At 43.1% G+C, this 22,180-nt stretch overlaps 1 pseudogene across 1 annotated transcript in view; it reads right to left on the reverse strand.

The window, feature by feature from the left end:
* LOC122680750 overlaps positions 1 to 7,875 on the reverse strand; it is a 96,912-nt pseudogene extending 89,037 nt beyond the window's left edge. The window contains exons 1-2 of the transcript XR_006336771.1: positions 7,803 to 7,875; positions 87 to 407 (exon numbers count right to left, since the gene is read on the reverse strand). The product of XR_006336771.1 is annotated as an antigen WC1.1-like (transcript). The remainder of the gene's footprint in view (positions 1 to 86; positions 408 to 7,802) is intronic.
* Positions 7,876 to 22,180: the final 14,305 nt, after the last annotated feature.

The following is a 22,180-nucleotide window of genomic DNA, read 5'->3' on the forward strand; positions in this document are numbered from 1 at the left end:
GCTGTATCCGTAATCTCGAGTCATTCTGGTAATAAGATGGAGGTTTTTCCTGCTAGAGATCCCCACACAGACCAGACAGGACTTACTTGAGCAGACTACTCCAGTATCCCAGTTGTGGGAATAGCTATCGTTACGATAGTCTTTAATATTAGAATGCCTACAGTCACTGACAGTTAACTCTACGCCTTCACATGAAGTATACAAAAGCCAAATGGGGCCAAGTCCTGGTCCAAAATAAACCTCTTTAGGAATACCAATGGCAGCTCCACACCCCAGCTGTCTACACACTACAGATGCATCCTTCAAGCTCCAGTTGTCACCATGCACTGTGCCCCATTCTCCTTGATGCTTTACTTCCACTCTCCCCTCACAGCGGTGGGCTCCATCCTTCAGCCTCAGCTCCAGATCTGCAAGAGAGACACAGACACGGGACACAGGAGAGATTTTAGGAGACTTACAATGATATAAGTATTTAAACCATTAGCTCTCTGAGGAGCAAAAAAGTGCATGGGATATAGTATTTCCTGACCTCTGTGGTATAGACATTCCCACCATGGACAACTCTAAGCTCCCAGTGTGCCATCACTGAACCTGGAGCAGGAAGGGAGGCACCAGGTTTTCTCAGGAGCCTGTAGAACCAGCTCCAAGGACACCACCGGGGACAGGCCTTCAGAGACTCTGGATGCTGCCTTCCCTGTAGATGTGCCCAAGGCTACTAGGGCCCAGCTTTCCCATCTCAGTTACAGCTCATGGCCCGGGATCTAGGGGGGAATCCTCCCTCTCCTTCCCTCTCCATAGGGAGCATCTCATCCAGCTCAGGAACAGAGGGCTGTGGTAACAGGCTCTAAAATGTCTTGGTTATTCCTGCCATCTGGTGTTCACATCTTTGTGTAATTCCATACTCCAATGTACCTAGTAACACCCATCTAACAAATGGAATTTGATGAAAATAATCAGATGTCACTTTAGCAATTAAGTCATAAGATGACTTTGGTTTCTACATATAAAAAAGAGTTCATTAGTAGGAACATCTTAGATGGAGACATTACTAGTGTTCAGTTCAGTTGCTCGGTCATGTCCGATTCTTTGAGACCCCATGGACTGCAGTACACCGGGCCTCCCTGTCCATCACCAACTCCCAGAGTTTACTCAAACTCATATCCATTCAGTCAGGTGATGCCATCCAACCACCTCATCCTCTGTCATCCGGTTCTCCTCCCACCTTCAATCTTTCCCAGCATCAGGGTCTTTTCAGATGAGTTAGTGCTTTGCATCAGTTGGCCAAAGTATTGGAGTTTCAACTTCAGCATCAGTCCTTCCAACGAATATTCAGGACTGATTTCCTTTAGGATGGACTGGTTCAGCAACATTTAAACTCTCTTTTTATGAGCATGTGGAAATAGTAATACTTCCTTGCCTGTTTGAAGTTAAGCATAACCATGTTATCTGGCTCATTCAATGAAGTGGGAGAACAAACAATGTCACTTCCGCATAGAAACATTTAAGAGCCAATATGTTTTTCTACCACAACAAATACTGAAGCCTTGTCTTGCAGTGGGAGCATAATAAAATGGTGGAGCATTCAACAACCTGAGTGCTTGAAGAATTATGATAGCAGAAGTCCTGCCAAAGTAAACAGAACATATCATATAAGGATAAATTTTGGGGTTTTGTTACTATAACACACCTAGCCTACTTTTACGAAAACAGAAAATAACAGCAGAAAATTGACAAAGAGAAAAATACTAAGATAAACACTACATATATAAAATTGAGAAACATCTATAATAATATCTAAATCCCCAAGAACAAAAAGAGATGCCAGGGTAGAGTAAACTGAAGCATTAAATTTACTGAGAGAAAAAAAAATGTGAATCTAAAATTCTACACTCAAAAATATTCTCTCAAAGAATAAAGACCTCAAAGTTGCCATTATCAAAATACTGATGGACAGCAGCCTCCATCCTCTTTTTTTTTCCCATTTATTTTTATTAGTTGGAAGCTAATTACTTTACAATATTGTAGTGGTTTTTGTCATACAATGACATGAATCAGCCATGGATTTACATATATTCCCCATCCCGATCCCCCCTCCCACCTCCCTCTGCACCCGATTCCTCTGGGTCTTCCCAGTGCACCAGGCCCTAGCACTTGTCTCATGCTTCCAGCCTGGGCTTGTGATCTGTTTCACCCTAGATAATATACATGCTTCGATGTTGTTCTTTCAAAACATCCCACTCTCGCCTTCTCCCACAGAGTCCTAAAGTCTGTTCTGTACATCTGTGTCTCTTTTTCTGTTTTGCATATAGGGTTATCATTACCATCTTTCTAAATTCCATATATATGTGTTAGTATACTGTATTGGTCTTTATCTTTCTGGCTTACTTCACTCTGTATGATGGGCTTCAGTTTCATCCATCTCATTAGAACTGATTCAAATGAATTCTTTTTAATGGCTGAGTAATATTCCTTGGTGTATATGTACCACAACTTCCTTATCCATTCGTCTGCTGATGGGCATCTAGGTTGCTTCCATGTCCTGGCTATTATAAACAGTGCTGTGATGAACATTGGGGTGCGCGAGTCTCTTTCAGATCTGGTTTCCTCAGTGTGTATGCCCAGAAGTGGGATTGCTGGGTCATATGGCAGTTCTAATTCCAGTTTTTTTAGGAAATCTCCACAGTGTTCTCCATAGCGGCTGTACTAATTTGCATTCCCACTAACAGTGTAGGAGGGTTCCCTTTTCTCCACACCCTCTCCAGCATTTATTGCTTGTAGACTTTTGGATGGCAGCCATCCTGACTGGCATGTAATGGTACCTCATTGTGGTTTTGATTTGGATTTCTCTGATAATGAGTGATGTTGAGCACCTTTTCATGTGTTTGTTAGCCATCTGTATGTCTTCTTGGGAGAAATGTCTGTTTAATTCTTTGACCCATTTTTCGATTGGGTCATTTATTTTACTGGAATTGAGCTGCAGGGGTTGCTTGTATATTATTGAGATTAATCCTTTGTCTGTTGCTTCATTTGCTATTATTTTCTCCCAATCTGAGGGCTGTCTTTTCACCTTACTTATAGTTTCCTTTGTTGTGCAAAAACTTTTAAGTTTCATTAGGTCCCATTGGCTTATTTTAGCTTTTATTTCCAATATTCTGGGAGGTTGGTCATAGAGGATCCTGCTGTGATTTATGTTGGAGAGTGTTTTGCTTATGTTCTCCTCTGGGAGTTTTATAATTTCTGGTCTTACATTTAGATCTTTAATGGAATTAGGGTGATGGTGGCCTCATATAATGAGTTTGGAAGTTTACCTTCTTCTGCAATTTTCTGGAAGAGTTTGAGTAAGATACAGCCTCCATCCTCTTAAAAAAGACCAAAAGTAAGAAAAGACAGTGATCAGTAATAAAAACAGCTGAAGAAAGATCTGGAGTACTCTAAGAAGTTTGACCATGCCAAGACACTGTCATTGTGGTGGCATCACTCCATCCTCAAAGCCAGCATCACTCAGTGTCAAGGTGCCAGGAGAGTTCCTCTCACCAGGAGGGTAAGAGCAGGCTGAATAACCAGTGTCCCTAGCCTTTGGGGGCACCATATGGAAAGTCCTGCTTCAGGTTCACTTCCCACAGACTTGCAAATCTGAGCCAGTCTTCTAGAGATGGCTAGGCATAAGAAAGAAGAGCAAAGGACCAATAGCAACCACATGGCAGGAGAAATCACAGTTCACAGTAACCTGCTCTGCAGACAGATGCAGCAGATTTTACTCCTGAAAGAATTAACAACCAGCACAGATGATAGTTTCCAGTAGTCATGTATGGATGTGAGAGTTGGACCACAAAGAAGTCTGAGCACCAAAGAAAGGATGCTTTTGAACTGTGGTGCTAGAGAAGACTCTTGGGAGTTCTTTGGAGCAAGGAGATCAAACAAGTCAATCCTAAAGGGAATCAACCCTGAATATTTATTGAAAAGACTGATGCTGAGGCTGAAGCTACAATACTTTGGCCACGTGAGGCAAAGACTGACTCATTGGAAAAGACCCTGATGCTGGGAAAGACTGAGAGAAAAGGAAAAAGGAAGCACAGGATGAGATGGTTAGATAGCATCACCAATTCAATGGACATGAGTTTCAGCAATGAGCCATTGTTGGTCTTAGCCTTTGCTGCCTTTCTAGGCCTTCCCACAACATGAGCACCTGTAACCATTATCTCCCCACAGAGGCACTTGCAACAGGCCCCCAAAGCCAAATGTGTGCACACCATTGGCTCTGGCCACCACCACTGCTGGTCATGATCCCTAGGCTCTGGAACCAGATGCACTGCTGATGACACCAACAACCATTCCAGTGATGGCAGACCCCCTGAAACACTTGCCAGACACCACATAGTTGTCAGTGCTATAAATGTCAGCAGCCTGAGCAAAACGGATCTCATGCCTCCCAGACGCAGCGCCACCTTATGCCTCTGCATTTGGCACCCTGCATTACATTCCAATGTGCTGCTACCCAGAAGTGAAAGGCTTTCCCTACTGAAATCAGGACATAGATTCTGGTAGAAGTGACTGCTTTTTTACATGTGCAGACATCTACAAGAGAATAAGACATCAAGAAGAATTGGGGAAACAAAATCCCACCAAAAGAATACAGTAAACCTCCTGTAACCTGCTCAAAGTAATGGAGATCCAGGAATTGCCTGACAAAGAATTCAAAATAATACTTCAAATGATGTTCAGAGAGTTCCAAGAGACCTCAAATATTTAATGATACCAGGAAAAGGATACAAAAAATAATAAGAAGAGCAAAAAGATGTATAAAATTTTTTTTAAAGAGCTAACCAGATGTTTTGCGATTCTCTGATAGCTCAGTTGGTAAAGAATCTACCTGCAATGCAGGAGACCCTGCTTCAATTCCTGGGTCAGGAATATCTGCTGGAGAAGGAAGAGGGTACCCACTCCAGTATCTTGGTTTTCTCTTGTGGCTCAGCTGGTAAAGAATCAGTGTGCAATGTGGGAGACCTGGGTTTGATCCTTGGGTTGGGAAGACCCCCTGGAGAAGGGAAAGACCACCCACTCCAGTAAGGCCTGGAGAATTCCCTGGACTGTGTATCCATGTGGTCACAAAGAGTCAAACATGACCGAGTGACTTTCACTTCTTCAATTCTTCAACCAGATATTTTGAAGCTGAATAATAAATGAATGGGGTTCCCAGTGGCACTAGTGGTAAAGAACCTGTCTGCAAGTGCAGGAAATGTAAGAGACTTGTGCTTGATCCCTGGGTCTGGAAGATCCCCTGGAGGAGTGCATGGCAACCCACTTCAGTATTCTTGCCTGGAGAATCCCATGGACAGAGGAGGCTGGTGGGCTACAGTCCATAGCATCACAAAGAGTCAGACATGACTGAGGCAACTTAACATGCACAATACAATGAGTAAACTGAAGAATTCAACACAGAGATTCAACAACAGACTTGACGAAGGGAAAGAAAAAGAAGAAAGAATCAATGTGTTAGAAGAAAGATTAGTTGAAAGCATCCAAATAGAGGAGCCAAGAGAGAATGAAAGGAATATAGAAAGCCAGTGAGAACTAAGGACACCATAAAGAGAAACAACGTATGGACTGGAGTCACAGCAGAAGAAGTGAAGGAGAAAAGAATTAAGGGCTGAGGACTTCCCTGGTGGTGTAGTGGTTAAGACTCCACCTACCAATGCAGGGGACATGAGTTCAATCCCTGGTCCAGGAAGATTCCACATGCTGCAGAGCAACTAAGCCAGTGAGCCACACCTACTGAAACCTATGCACCTAGAGCCTGTGGTCTGTACCAAGAGAAGCCACTGCAGTGAGAAGCCTGTGCAGTGCAGCGAAGAGTAGCCCCTGCTTACTGCAACTCAAGAAAGCCTGCATGCAACAGGGAGACCTAGCACAGCCAAAAACAAATAATTAAAAAAGAAAGAAAGAAAGCCAGTGAATTTCCAAACCTGGGGAAAGATCTGGACATCTAAGTTCAAGAAGCTAATAAGTTACCCCAAAACTTCAATCCAAAACAACCTTCTCCAAGACTCACGGAATAAACTGTCCAAATGCAAAGACAGAGAGAGAATTCTGAGGTCTAAAGAGAAGAAAAAAATTATGTCACCCAAGAGAACTCGCCTAAGTAGATCAGCGGATTCGTCCAAAGAAACCTTGCAGACCACAACAGGATTGATGACATACTCCACTCTCACTCAGGGGGAAGCAGCTCCCAGGGAGGGACAGGAGAGGGCACGAGAGAAACTGCTCCCTACAGAGTCACAGCAGCTCCTGGGAGGGGAAAGGACCGTCCCAGGCCCCCAGCATGACAGGAAATGAGTCACAGGGACCAGGGCAGGGACTTGGGAACTTGTACACATGGGGCTGCACATCAACTGATCTTTACAGACAAGAGAGACAAGTTGTTCATCGGAAGGACTGAAGTTGAAGCTGAAATTCCAATACTTTGGCCACCCGATGCGAAGAGCTGACTCATTTGAAAAGACCCTGATGCTGGGAAAGAGTGAAGGCGGGAAGAGAAGGGGACAACAGAGGATGAGATGGTTGGATGGCATCACCGACTGAATGGACATGAGTTAGAGTAAACTCTGGGAGTTGGTGATGGACAGGGAGGCCTGGCATGCTGAGGTCCATGGGATGACAAAGAGTCAGACACAACTGAGTGACTGAACTGAACTGAACTGAACAGACAAGAAGACCCCTCTCCTGGATGCAGGCTTCTTTGCTCCCTAATGGACACCTGGTGGGAACAGGTGAGGCCAGGAGGCAGAGCCTCTCACAGAGCCCAGTGCTGGGCAGACACGGCAATAAGCAGATGGGAGTGCGAGAGATGGGGGAGAGGAGGCAGAGAGAGGCAGGCAGGTGTACGAATATCTCTGATTCAGTTACATGTAGCAGACATGACACCCAACTCTGTGGACACCCTGTGTGCTTCACAGACCAACGGACTCAGTACCTGCTCAGCAGCTCCATTCCTCTCCCACAGACAGGCTCCACCTCCCCTCACACATACACACACACACACAGAGGTTCACACACTCCCCCATACACACATATTCTCTTACACACACACAGCCTCACACAGCCTCACACAGCCTCACACACTCCTCACACACTCCTCACACACCCTCACTCACCCACACATACTCCTCACACACCTTCATACATCATTTGCACACTCCTCACACACTCCACAAACACATACACTCTTCACACCCTCACACACACAATCTCTTCACACACACACACACCCTCACATACACAAACACACTCTTCATACCCTCACATACACACTCTTCATACCCTCACACACACACACTTTTCATACCCTCACACACACACACCCTCACACACTCCTCACCTGCACACATACACACACACAATCACAGAACCTACAGGAGTGAAGACAGGAAACACGAGGACCCAGGGGCAGCGCTCACACACCAGGCATGTGCAGCGTGTGGGAAGGGTCCAGAGCCCCAGCTGAGGTCAGTCACTGGATCTTCCACACACTGGGAGCCAAAGGGACTCCTAGAAGCTCCCTGAGAACAAGGCAGACGTGGAGGGGACTTAGGCTGACCCACCTCGGTCCAGATCAAACCTCACTGCTCTGTAAAATCTGCGGCTACTACCAGTGGACCCCCCACAGGAGAGGGACCAGTATTCACATCAGCATGGTTCTTTTAGGTCAAAAACACCGAGGCTCGGCTCCACAACTCCAGACACTTTTCCCTTCACCAAGGCGTGCACTCCCTGCTGTGGACCCAGGACAGAGCGGCAGCTCTTACCTTGACCACCCACCACGGTGCCGAGGAGGAGGACACAGAGTCCCTGGAGGGAGAGGTGTTGGCACAGAGCCATTCTCACTCCACGTCTTCAAGGTCACAGTCCCAGCTGCAGGATCAGCCTGTGAGGAGGCGTCAGGGTGCCGACCGGGGTCTATATAGACCGTCCCCTACATCCTCCCTCCTGAGAGCCAATAGCGACACCTTTCACCATTTCAGGCACTATCGGAGGCTGCATCTGCCACTTTCTGAACCTCAGACACCAATGAGCTTCTGAATCTTCAAAATCTCCTTATATGAGCAACACGGTCCTTTGACCTCCTGCTTCCATGGTCCTGAGAGCTGGGTCCCACCACTGGGACTGGGGGAGAAAAGGTTCATCAAAAACCATGAGTGCCTTTCTCTCCTCTGATCACCCTGGTCAATATAGGCAGACTGTGAGATCTCACAGGCTCTGGGTGTGGGATCTGTTGACCCATGGAGAATAACTTTTGTAGAATCAAGTATTGATCTTTCCCAGCACTGAGCTCAGGGTGGAAGCAAAGAACTGCAAAAAGTCTTAAAATACAAGAGCATTTATCAGGTCAGCAGAAAATGAGGACCAGGAGTACAGAAATTCACAGGTGACTGTGAAGGCATGAAGTGAGACCCATCAAACTGGGCGGATCAGATTGCATGTCTTTTCCCCCTTTTCAGAATGACTGGGAGACTGGGTCATGGAGCAAGTGCCTGCATGTTCAGTCATGTCTGACTCTTTGCAACCCATGGACTGTAGCTTGCCAGCCTCCTCTGTCCAGTGGATTTCCCAGGCAAGAATACTGGAGGGGGTTGCCATTTCCTTCTAAAGGGATCTCTCTGACTCAAGGATCAAACCTGCTTCTCCTGCATTGGCAGGCGGATTCCCTATAGGGACATACAGACATGTTGAATCCCTTTCCCTTTAGCGTATTTCATTTTATGTGAAGTATCTCTTTCCAGCTAGTCATTAAATGATGCTGACAGAGAGAAAGAGATTGCTATTAAAGGAAACAAAGAGAAAGGAGGAGTCGTCATTCAACTCTAGCCCACCAAAATAGGAGCAGGGATCTCTAGAAGAAAACATGGGGTTTCACTGATGGCTCAGCAGTAAAGAATCCGCCCACAAAGCAAGAGATGTGGATTCAATCCCTGGGTTGGGAAGATCCCCTGGAGAAGGAAATGGCAACCCACTCCAGTATTCTTGCCTGGAGGATTCCATGGACAGAAGGGCCTGGCTGGCTACAGTCTATCGTGTTGAAATGAGTTGGACATGACTAAGTGACTAAGCAATGAAAACAAGAAGAAAATTATAGTTTAGAAAGATTAAAGTTTGCTAAACTTCGCATGGACCCCCTTTATATGTTGAGGGTATGATTTGATAAGATTCAGAATACATTTCTATTATAAACCATAGCTAAAGAAGATGCCAATATAATTTAAGGGAACAGCTCAAGAGAGGTGGGGAAATAGAAAGTCTTCTGCTACATGATCTCTGAAGGCCGAGGGCAAAGAGGGTTAAGGGAAGCAGAGAAGAGAAGGGGGTTCATGCTGCCTGAAACCACCAATGAACCCACCTCCTCTGCTCTGCATTTAAGAGGAAAGGTGGCGGATAGAATGGAATCCCAGGTGGGTTGATGGGACAGATCCAAGCAGAAGGGATGATGTCCAGTGTAGCCATTGCTGCATTGTTCTGTTTCCACTCATCAGAGAAGTTCCCAGATGCTCCCCCAGAACGTACCCCTGGGATGAGTAGAGAGACTGAGAAAGACCATAAGTGATGCAAGATAGAGCTCCCCCATCAAAATCAAGGTCACTAATGTCCTGTTCCCTTTCCTCATGCCCCCTCAGGCTCAAGAGTCCCATGATGCAGCTCTGTGGTCCACACAAGCCCACCCTGATGCCCCCTCACCCTGACTCCCTCTTTTCAGCACAGACATGGAAGGAAGTATCTGTGACACACAGGCCCCGGAGTCCCCACCGGAGTTCAGAGACAGCTTCGTGAGCCACCCATGGCCCACCTTAAGGTCTCAGCCTGGCCAACACCCAGGGCAGCTGCAGGTTAGTCCACAGCCCTGTCATATCCCCCACCAGAGGGACCCCTCATCCCAGTCAGCAGACACAACTTCTCTGTCCCGCCATGTCCGTCCTTCCTACTTGAGACTTGGGAGAAAAAACAGTTGAACACATGCTTTTCTTCCTCTAAATATGCTAATATTTACCAACTACTTATGCAAGAATCACCTCCTTGTCATCTGGTCCTCTCACTCTCAAGACCCATGACTGTACCTGACCCTGTCTCCTTCTATATCTGGACCTTTAGCACATTAATGATAAAAACTGATTATAAATATCAAAACCAAACTTTAAACTCAGTTGATGAAGTAAGGCCAGGATCTGCTCAGTCACTTAGAATTGACGCTCTACTCCCTCTGGGCCCAGAATCATCACTCCTTACCCAGTTATGGACTCCACACCATCACCAGAAACCACTGGACAGACACTTAGAACACAGGACGTGCTTCCTGGTGTTCAGTCATCCCTCCCACAGGATGGCACAGGGATGCATCTGGTGAACCAGGTACACATGGAGATGTATGGGGATGGAGATCTCACAGGTAAGATGCTGTTAGCAGCTCCAGACCCTTTATAGAAAGGGATGGGCTATAACTAGCAGCAAACTCAGGGCTGGCAGGCTGTCCCCACAGCACCCTCTACCCCAGAACTGGGGATGCAGGGTCAACATGGACCAACTCATCCTCGGATGAAGCTACATCTTCTCTGACACATAAGGAAATCTTAGTGTCTAATCTTATCAAAGATTTGAAGGAGGAAAGTTTTAGGGAGGACACTAACCCAGCTGTGTCCACAATGAACATGAGAGAGTGCAGTAGAGGGGTCAGGAGAACAGACTCAGGAGCCAGACTGCCTGGTCTTGACTCACAGATTAACCACATGACAAGTGTGGGCCTTGAACAGGGTTCTTACACTCTCTGCTTAGTAAAAGGAGGGTTATGATCCTACCAAGATGACTGATTTTGGTGCGGATTAAGTGACTGGGCATTAGTATGTGATATTATAACACTAGTTAACAGTAGTACATGTCCTGATGCTGATGTGATCAGCCGTGGCCAACACCTTGCGAGCCCATGCCAGGTTCCGCTGTCCATGGAATTTTCCAGGCAAGAACAGTAGCACATAGTAGTAGTATTATGTACTACTGTTAACTTGCTTTCCTGATGGCTCAGATGGTAAAGAATCTGCCTGCAATGCAGGAGATCTGAGTTTGATCCCTGGATCAGGAAGATCCTCTGGAGAAGGAAATGACAACCCACTTCAGTATTCTTTCCTGGGAAATCCCACGGACAGAGGAGCCTGGAGGGGCTACAGTCCATGGAGTCACAATGAGTTGGTCACAGCTGAGTGACTAACACAGACATGCACACACACACAGTGTTAGAGAAGCAATGTAGAGAAGCAGTGTTAGGGCATCTCCCACCATCTCAGCCCAGGAATCCCAGGACTCAAGAACAGGAAATCAATTCTGTTACCTGGAGCTTTGACTGCGGCTGTCAGAACTCTCCCAGGAACCACATGCTATGATCGTCCTTGGTGCCAATCAGAGTTGTGCGTCTTCCACACATCACTCCTTCTCTCTGTGCCCCATGTAACTGCTCAAGTACCTCGGCTTTACCATTGGTGAGCTTTTGTGAATTAAGTTGATAACTTGCTCATTTTACTTTATAAACTCGAATGTACTTGGTAAAACATTTTGTGTCTAATTCACCTCCATATCCCTGATGCTTGGCTAACTAAAAATTGTAAATGATGCCTCTTGTATACCTGAATGAGTGAATGTCAGCCTGGTATTTTACACAAACCATTTGAATCAAAAAGAAATCTTTTGAGAAATAATTTAACTTGTTGTGAGGGTGTGACAGCACATTGCAAACTGCATCATTTGTTTTAATGATATTTCAATACCGTTAAATGGTCTGAGTTATACATGGTTCACTTCAACACCTGTCTGCAATGAATGCAGTAAATTTCAATATCTAGAAACAACCAAGGCCCAGTACAAGAGCAGTGCTGAGAGAGCCAGTTCTAAACATGTATAAACGCTGCAAGTTTCTATGTATATCTGAAGATAAAGAAGACAAACCACAGCACCCTGACAGGTGAAGACCCTGGAGCCTCCTGTTCTGGTCTTAATCAGATACGGCCAAGTGATAAGGATGTTTATGTATTTAGCATTTGGCACATTTCCAATTCAAACCACACACAACTGTAACAGGAAGAAATTTTGTTATAAAAAAATTTAAACATCTTCCATGTTGAATTAGAAGTGCAGAAGTAAAGAGCGGAAAGAATCTTGTTCTTTTACTTAGGCTAACTATTTGTCCTTAAGGATTCTAAAGCAATACAACATGTAGCGTTATTATTCCCAATTCCCCATGAGAAAACGGCAGTCAGAGGTTCAGTAATCTCTGCTAGGAAAGTTAATAACTAAACCTGCTTGCTTGAGGAAAATTTCCTCAGGACCAATCAGAATGACTAAAATAGAAAATATTATTAAATTAAAAAACTTATAAAACTCTATAGAAAATAAATGCAAAAGAAACTAAAGAGACCATAGCAAAAATCAACAAAGCTAAAAGCTGGTTTTTTGAAAAAATAAACAAAATTGACAAACCATTAGCAAGACTCATTAAGAAACAAAGAGAGAAGAACCAAATTAACAAAATTAGAAATGAAAATGGAGAGATCACAACAGACAACACTGAAATACAAAGGATCATAAGAGACTACTACCAGCAGCTCTATGCCAATAAAATGGACAACTTGGATGAAATGGACAAATTCTTAGAAAAGTATAACTTTCCAAAACTGAACCAGGAAGAAATAGAAGATCTTAACAGACCCATCACAGGCAAGGAAATCGAAAGTGTAATCAAAAATCTTCCAGCAAACAAAAGCCCAGGACCAGATGGCTTCACAGCTGAATTCTACCAAAAATTTAGAGAAGAGCTAACACCTACCTTACTCAAACTCTTCCAGAAAATTGCAGAAGAAGGTAAACTTCCAAACTCATTCTATGAGGCCACCATCACCCTAATTCCAAAACCAGACAAAGATGCCACAAAAAAAGAAAACTACAGGCCAATATCACTGATGAACATAGATGCAAAAATCCTTAACAAAATTCTAGCAAACAGAATCCAACAACATATTAAAAAAATCATACACCACGACCAAGTGGGCTTTATCCCAGGAATGCAAGGATTCTTCAATATCCACAAATCAATCAATGTAATACACCACATTAACAAATTGAAAGATAAAAACCATATGATGATCTCAATAGATGCAGAGAAAGCCTTTGACAAAATTCAACACTCATTTATGATTAAAACTCTCCAAAAAGCAGGAATAGAAGGAACATACCTCAACATAATAAAAGCTATATATGACAAACCTACAGCAAGCATCACCCTCAATGGTGAAAAATTGAAAGCATTTCCCCTGAAATCAGGAACAAGACAAGGGTGCCCACTCTCACCACTACTGTTCAACATAGTGTTGGAAGTTTTGGCCACAGCAATCAGAGCAGAAAAAGAAGTAAAAGGAATCCAGATAGGAAAAGAAGAAGTGAAACTCTCACTGTTTGCAGATGACATGATCCTCTACATAGAAAACCCTAAAGACTCTACCAGAAAATTACTAGAACTAATCAATGAATATAGTAAAGTTGCAGGATATAAAATTAACACACAGAAATCCCTTGCATTCCTATATACTAACAATGAAAAAACAGAAAGAGAAATTAAGGAAACAATACCATTCACCATTGCAACAAAAAGAATAAAATACTTAGGAGTATATCTACCTAAAGAAACAAAAGACCTATACATAGAAAACTATAAAACTGATGAAAGAAATCAAAGAGGACACAAACAGATGGAGAAACATACCGTGTTCATGGATTGGAAGAATCAATATTGTCAAAATGGCTATTCTACCCAAAGCAATCTATAGATTCAATGCAATCCCCATCAAGCTACCAACGGTATTTTTCACAGAACTAGACCAAAGAATTTCACAATTTGTATGGAAATACAAAAAACCTCGAATAGCCAAAGTAATCTTGAGAAAGAAGAATGGAACTGGAGGAATCAACCTGCCTGACTTCAGACTCTACTACAAAGCCACAGTCATCAAGACAGTGTGGCACTGGCACAAAGACAGAAATATAGACCAATGGAACAGAATAGAAAGCCCAGAGATAAATCCACGAACCTATGGGCATCTTATCTTTGACAAAGGAGGCAAGGATATACAATGGAAAAAAGACAACCTCTTTAACAAGTGGTGCTGGGATAACTGGTCAACCACTTGTAAAAGAATGAAACTAGAACACTTTCTAACACCATACACAAAAATAAACTCAAAATGGATTAAAGATCTAAATGTCAGACCAGAAACTATAAAACTCCTAGAGGAGAACATAGGCAAAACACTCTCCGACATAAACCACAGCAAGATCCTCTATGACCCACCTCCAAGAATATTGGAAATAAAAGCAAAACTAAACAAATGGGACCTAATGAAACTTAAAAGCTTTTGCACTACAAAGGAAACTATAAGTAAGGTGAAAAGACAGCCCTCAGATTGGGAGAAAATAATAGCAAATGAAGAAACAGACAAAGGATTAATCTCAAAAATATACAAGCAACTATTGAAGCTCAATTCCAGAAAAATAAATGACCCAATCAAAAAATGGGCCAGAGAACTAAACAGACATTTCTCCAAAGAAGACATACAGATGGCTAACAAACACACGAAAAGGTGCTCAACATCACTCATTATTAGAGAAATGCAAATCAAAACCACAATGAGGTACCATTACACGCCAGTCAGGATGGCTGCTATCCAAAAGACTACAAGCAATAAATGCTGGAGAGGGTGTGGAGAAAAGGGAACCCTCTTACACTGTTGGTGGGAATGCAAACTAGTACAGCCACTATGGAAAACAGTGTGGCGATTCCTTAAAAAACTGGAAATAGAATTGCCATATGACCCAGCAATCCCACTTTTGGGCATACACACTGAGGAAACCAGATCTGAAAGAGACACGTGCACCCCAATGTTCATCGCAGCACTGTTTATAATAGCCAGGACATGGAAGCAACCTAGATGCCCATCAGCAGACGAATGGATAAGGAAGCTGTGGTACATATACACCATGGAATATTACTCAGCTGTCAAAAAGAATTCATTTGAATCAGTCCTAATGAGATGGATGAAACTGGAGCCCCTTATACAGAGTGAAGTAAGCCAGAAAGATAAAGAACATTACAGCATACTAACACATATATATGGAATTTAGAAAGATGGTAACGATAACCCTATATGCAAAACAGAAAAAGAGACACAGAAATACAGAACAGACTTTTGAGCTCTGTGGGAGAATGTGAGGGTGGGATGTTTCAAAAGAACAGCATGTATACTATCTATGGTGAAACAGATCACCAGCCCAGGTGGGATGCATGAGACAAGTGCTCGGGCCTGGTGCACTGGGAAGACCCAGAGGAGTCGGGTGGAGAGGGAGGTGGGAGGGGGGATCGGGATGGGGAATAAGTGTCAATCTATGGCTGATTCATATCAATGTATGAAAAAACCCACTGAAATGTTGTAAAGTAATTAGCCTCCAACTAATAAAAAAATTTAAAAAAAAAATAAATAAATAAAATGCAAAGAAGAGGTAATATGGAAAAAAAAAAAAACTCTATAGAAAAATTATTAACTGAGTTGTTACACCAAAGCATTCGAGACCCCCTTCACCATCTGTGTTCCTTGCATGGATGGGACCAGGGTTCGTGAAGACTCCTTTACCAAAGATCACTTCATCACAAGGGCATGAAGGAAAGAGCAAGGTCATGAGCTGGCTGAGGTCCAGCCCATCATCTCTGTTCAGGCCTTCATAGTCTATAACCAGAATCATCGAACAAAGAGTGTGGCATTGAATTGGCCTCATTCATTCCTCCATAGTGCAACATCAGATACCAGAGACCAGAGACAATCAAAGCTACTAAATCAAAGACAAGCAGAGTCTAAGTGGAGAGCTCGCAGTCCAAGGGCCCTTACCTGCTGCTGTTGGAAAGGAAGAAGCCCTCCCACCCCAGACACCATCTGTGGGAGGAGAGACAAGAAGATGCCTCCTTAAATAGAGGAAAATCAGTCTCAGCAGGGAGCTTGAACTAGAAATGGCAAGACAGTTGTTACAATGAACCTGAGCTAAGTTGAGGGATAAATTTTAAATGGGAGAGTCTGTGTTAACATTATGGAGCTATCAATCCACACAAACATCCCTTGCTAGTGCACAAGATGAACTCAGTGATAAAAACAGACAATATTACATTTATGTATATTTGAATTCTAGAGGACACGTTTTTAAGCCCATTTGAGAAAGAAAATTCATAAATCTTCTCTTGTTTTTAAATGCACAGAGTTGTCACCTCTGTGAATTCTAATTCCTCCAGCTCAAAATTACTGCTGTGTTTATTTAATCTGTAAAATCCTGCTCACTGTCTCTAAAGTGGAGGCTTCCTGAGAGCAAGTATTGTGTCTTACTCTTCAATATCTCTTTAAAGTCAAGTAAAAACACATATAGAGAGCTTAACAAATAGTGAATAAATAAGGAAATGAATGCATGAAGAAATGCTGAAAATCACCCTGCAGTTAGTGATACCGAGTGGGGAGGGAGGTGGGGGGAGGGGAGACACGACTCTGACTACTCCCACTCGGCACAGACAGAAGTGGAGTAAGGAGTCAGAGACACACCAGACGAAGGAACCAGATACAAAAGGGCTTCTTCAAATCTCACTCTGGGGAGGGTCTGATCACAGTTAATTTCTGCACAAAGTTGTACCTCAGAAACTTCACCAAGGCAAGAAAAATACTGACAGCATTGCTACCAAGGATGTGGCATCAATAGTAATATTCATCAAATAGCTGTTTTTCTATCTCCCAGTGACTCATTCTGGCCAATGAAACGTGGGTGTTGTCACCTGTGTCACTTCCGAGTAGAGGCATGAAAACCCCTGTGACTCTCTAGTTTCTCTCTTTGCTGCCCCAGAAGCTGCGTGTTCCACATGGTACACGTGTAAGCTAGTGGAGCCTCACTGACCACAGTAGGTTTGCAGGTTGGTAATGAATGTGTGTATGCATGTGTGTGTTCCTTCTGAGATTTGGGAGTCAGTTGTTCCAGCATCAGAACAGAGCCTATATTCTGAAGTCTTGAAAGGAAGACAAACTCTGTCACATGAAGCAGGCACCTTCCTGGATCTCCTCTTCCTTCTGTGTCTTCATGCCAAGCTGCTCCCTCAGGTCTCACCTTGCTTCCTCTCTGGGGCTTGGCTGGTTCCCAGTCACCATCTCTGACTGACCGACAGCTCGATCTAAGCTTCTGTTGGAGAGCACCCGCCCCTGGTGCAGCTCCTCTGCCCTCCACTTCAGTCTGTGCTGACAGCTGTGCTTCCATTTCCCCAGTTTCGTCTCTGAGCATCTTGACTTTCATCCTTAAACAGCTCTCCTTTGCTCTGAGTTAGTCAGTTCATCATCTTTGATCTTAATTTTACTTTCCACCAATCCTGTGCTAATGAAAAAGCAGCATGTACTTTCCAGACCTCTTTAGTTTCTTCTTGAGTTCCTGAGCAAATCTGATTCCTAGATTTAGTTCTCCATGTAGTTAATTAATTTCTTCACCTTTGGGTAAGAAATAATTTTGCTGAATTTTTTTTCCCTCAGCTGAAAAAAATGGCACATTCAAAACCTATCTCCTTGTGACCATGTAAATGAAAGGTATGTGTGAGGGGTCCAGCTGCTAACCACTCAAAAGCCAGTATACAGGCCAGGTTGGTGGAAAGGAAAGTTTGCTTTATTTCAGATGCCAGCAACTGGTGGGAAGGGTGGTGGACATCTGTCCAACGGCCAAATCTGCCCACCCCATGACAAGCAGAGGGTGAGAGCTTTATACACAGAGCTGGGGTGCGGGGAAGTTACATGCAGAAACAGCACAGTCATGTCTAACAGTCATCTTCAAATTGGTCGTCAGTGGTCTGACTAGTGTCATCTTGGTTGTTTTCAGTTCAGTTTAGTCGCTCAGTCGAATCCGACTCTTTGCGACCCCATGGATTGCAGCATGCCAGGCCTCCCTGTCCATCACCAACTACTAGAGCTTGCTCATACTTGTTGGGGTCCTTTAATGGACTGGAACCTTGTGGTGCGGAGTCGACGATAAGAAAATGAAAGAGAGAAAGACAGAGAGAGAGAGAGAGAGAGAGAGAGACAAAAAAGACCCGGGGACCTAAGCTCTGATGGAGCAAAGGTGCTTTAATGATTTTTCTATGAGTATATATAGGCTGCAGTACAAGAAACTTCTTTCGGGAATGATAGAGATCAGAAAACCAAACGTACAGCAACCGTTACCAAGGGACCAAGGGGTAACGTTAGTCACAAGGTCAGGACACATCCATATCTCAAGTAAGGGGAAGGAGATTAAGCTGTTTTGTCCTAAGGAGAATGTTTACTAAAGGAGACTCATGCTTGCCTCACATAATGACCTCAGTCCCTGGGAGCAGCGTGCTGTTCCACTTGAAGAGGGACAAAGGACTCATGAGAGACAGCACGTAGGAATCCTCCCGTCAAACATTCCCTGACAATACTCATGTCCATTGACTTGGTGATGCCATCCAAATCATCCATTGGTTGGTTTAGCTACAGGCAGTCTTTAGTTCTTGGGTGTACTTGTTCCCATTTCTTTGTGGTCAGTTCTCAGAATGTGGATGCTCAAGTCCTGGGTACAGTATGGTCATCATGTAGTTCCCTACTCCACCTGGTGTTTTGTATCTATAAGACAGCTCACAGGATATGGCTCAGAATATTATCTATGACCCTTGAGAAAGAACTAAAGGTCCTTGACTGTGTTTAATGACTACATTATTATTATTTAGTCTCCTCTGACTGTTTTCCTTTGTTTCCACATTTCTCACTCCTCCATTTAAACTTATTCTTTGACTAAAGTTTTCCACAGGCAAAAGACATGCGGAAGACATGGTGGGGGGCGGGGCAAGGATCATAGAGTCCTGCTCTGTTTCAACCACAGCCCTAGGGACCCCCTCGGGGCTTAGAAGGGTCTGGTGCAAGGAGAGGCTCTGAAGAACAAGCTTCATTAACTTCATGATTAATCCACCTTTGCTTAGAGTTGATGCAATTACCAACTGCAGAGCTATTGAGTTCTTGTGGGTGGTGATTCTTAAACCACTTCAACCAAACATTAGTGTGTCTGGAGTGGCACTCAGAGTTCAAAGCCTGAGTGATTGCTCAGACTCAAACTCTATGAACTGAGGCTCTATTGCATGTGGAGCTTTGGTGCAGCTGAGTCCTGCCCACACACCAGCCTAAGAACACTGGAAAGTGTCCCCAAGAATATAGCAAAATGTGTTCCTCCTTTAACATCAAAGAATCTGTGAACAGATTCTCTTCTCCTTGTCATCAAATTCTTCCCCATCTGGGCATGCTAACCAAGGCTCCTGCAGTCTGCGGGCATCTGATGAGGCCCTGCCAGGGCTCAGGATTGGGGTGAGGCCTGTACCTGTATATAAGCTCTGTATTTCCCCTCTCTATAACTTAACAGATGCTCAGCTAATATTTGCTGAATGGCTGAATGGCACTGTACTAAATGTTGAAGAGAAATTGTCTTAGATATAAAGAAATGTTTCTGAGAACATCATTTAGTTAGTATTTTTGTTTCCGGCAATTAGCAAGGCAAAATTTGATTTTCAAAAACAAGCAGCTTATCACCAACAAATACATCGAAACTAACACTGCAAATCTCTATCTCAAAGGATACATGAGACAAACCACAAGATACTAACCTGTGGATTCTTACTAAGTCTTAATCAAATGCAATTGAGGAGACAGGATATTCATTCATATGATTTATCATTGGCAGTTTTCTAATTAAAATCACAGAGCAATATCACAGAAAGAAAATTGGGTATTAAAAAAGTACAGTTACACCTTCTATATGATATAAGAAAGGAGATGAGGTGCAAAAAGAGTTCTTTGGCTTAAAATAACAAAAAGCTTAGTTAGTCTTTCACTTTGCAAAGGAGAGTCCTCTGGGGCTAATCTTGAAAGATGATATGGAGACCAGGACAACTCAACTGTTCTGCACAACAGTTAGAACTGTGAACTGATAATTGTGCATAATGTTGCACTTTGATTCCCCTCTTTTTACTTTTTGTGAATCTACTGTAGGTTTTTACATTTTTGTTGCCACATGGTTCACGTAAAACATCTTATAGAGACAACAGTATATACTACACTGATAACAAATTAATTTCAATGACATACAGAAGCTCTACCTTTTTATTCCCTTCCACACTTTTTGTTTTTGATGTCAGAATTTACCTCTCTTTATATTGTATATCCACTAACAAAATATTTTTCCCTATAGCTGTTTTAATACTTCCTTTAGACTAGAGCTAACTGGTTAGCACACTGCCATATTACAGTGTTAGAGTATGCTGAGTTGGATTCAATATTTACATTTACAAGTCTGTTGTATATTTTCACTTCTTTTATATAAAAATTAGCATTCTTCATTTAGTTTGAAGAATACCCCTCAGCAATCGTGTAAGCCAAGCCTAATGTTGGTGAATTCCCTCAGTTGGGAAAGTATTTATTTCATCTTCATATATGAAAAACAAACTTCCTGAGAAAAGTATTCTTGGTTGGTAGGTTTTTTTTTCGTAAGTTTGAATATATCATCCCTTTCTCTCTTCACCTCTCAGATTTCTTCTAAAAAGTCCACTGATGTGGTTAAAGGAATTTCTTTTTTGTGAGCATTTACTTTTCTCCTGCTGCTTATAAAATGCTCTCTGTTTCTTGATTATAAACAATGTGTCTTGGGGATGATCATTTTGAATGAACTCTGAGGAGTGACCTATTAGCTACACGAACTTGAATGTCTTAATCTCATCAGATTTGGGACTTATCTGATATTGTTTCTTTAAGTGCAATCTGTGTCCATTTCTCCCTCTCTTCTCATTCCAGGACTCCAATAATGTGCAGATTGTTTCTGTGAATGTTATCCCATAGTTCACACAGGTTCTTTCACACTTGTACAATAATTTTCTTCTTTGTCCCCTGGCTGGGTAACCTCAATGGTCCTGCCTTCTAAGTTACAGAGTCTTCTGCTGTGTTGATGCTCTCTGTAGCATTTTTCATTTTGCTGCATTTCAATCAATGCAGCAACTTAAGCAGCTGATCGAACCAGTCAATCCTAAAGGAAATCTGTCCTGAATATTCTCTGGAAAGACTGATCCTGAAGCTGAAACTCCAATACTTTGACCACCTGATGCAAAGAACTGAATCATTGGAAAAGACCCTGATGCTGGGAAAGATTGAGGGCAGGAGGAGAAGGGGATAACAGAAGATGAGATGGTTGGATGGCATCACTGACTGAATGGACATGAGTTTGAGCAAGCTCCAGGAGTTGGTGAAGGACAGGGACCTGGTATGCTGCAGTCCATGAGGCTGCAAAGAGTTGGACACACCTGAGCCACTGGACTGAACTCAACTGAATCTTAAGCAACTAAATTTCTGTTTGGTTCATTTTTCTGTTTGGTTCCTTCTGTTATTCTCTTTGCCTCACTGAAAAGTTTGAGGGATCTCAGTTCCTTACCAGGATTGAATCCAGACCACAGCAGTAAATGCACCGAATCCTAACCACTAAAGCATTAGCAAACTCTCTGTTTACTTCCTTTTTTGTGATTTCTATCTCTGTTAAAAAAAAAAATCTGAAATTATTCTGAGGAGGAATTCACCCTAGCTCAACAATTACTGAGCCTGAGCTCTAGGACCAAACTACAAATAGGACGCAGCCTGCTGCAACCCCTGAAACCTGGGCACCTAGAGCCTGTTCTCCATAATAAGAGGAACCCACGCATAGAGAAACCTGCTCTCCACAAAGAAGAATAGTGCCTGCTTACCGCAACTAGAGAAAGCCCATGTGCAGCAACAAAGACCCAGTGCAACCAAAAATTTAAAAGAATAATAATGATAATGAGAAATATTTTTTAATCTTATTTTGTTCATATATTTTCTTCCTGAATTTGTTTAATAGTTTATGTGTGTTTTCTTGGAGTTCACTGAGCTTCTTGGTGTGTATCCTTTATTTCACCATATGTCATTTATTTCACCACTTCCCAATGGTTAATAGCCAAGTGAGCTGCCCTGGGAGAAGCCCTGGGCATCTTCCCATCCCCAAGCACAGCCTAGAACTATGAACCTGCAAGCAT

The sequence above is a fragment of the Cervus elaphus genome, chromosome 22 (assembly GCF_910594005.1).
Source record: "Cervus elaphus chromosome 22, mCerEla1.1, whole genome shotgun sequence".
In the NCBI taxonomy this organism is placed as follows: domain Eukaryota; kingdom Metazoa; phylum Chordata; class Mammalia; order Artiodactyla; family Cervidae; genus Cervus; species Cervus elaphus.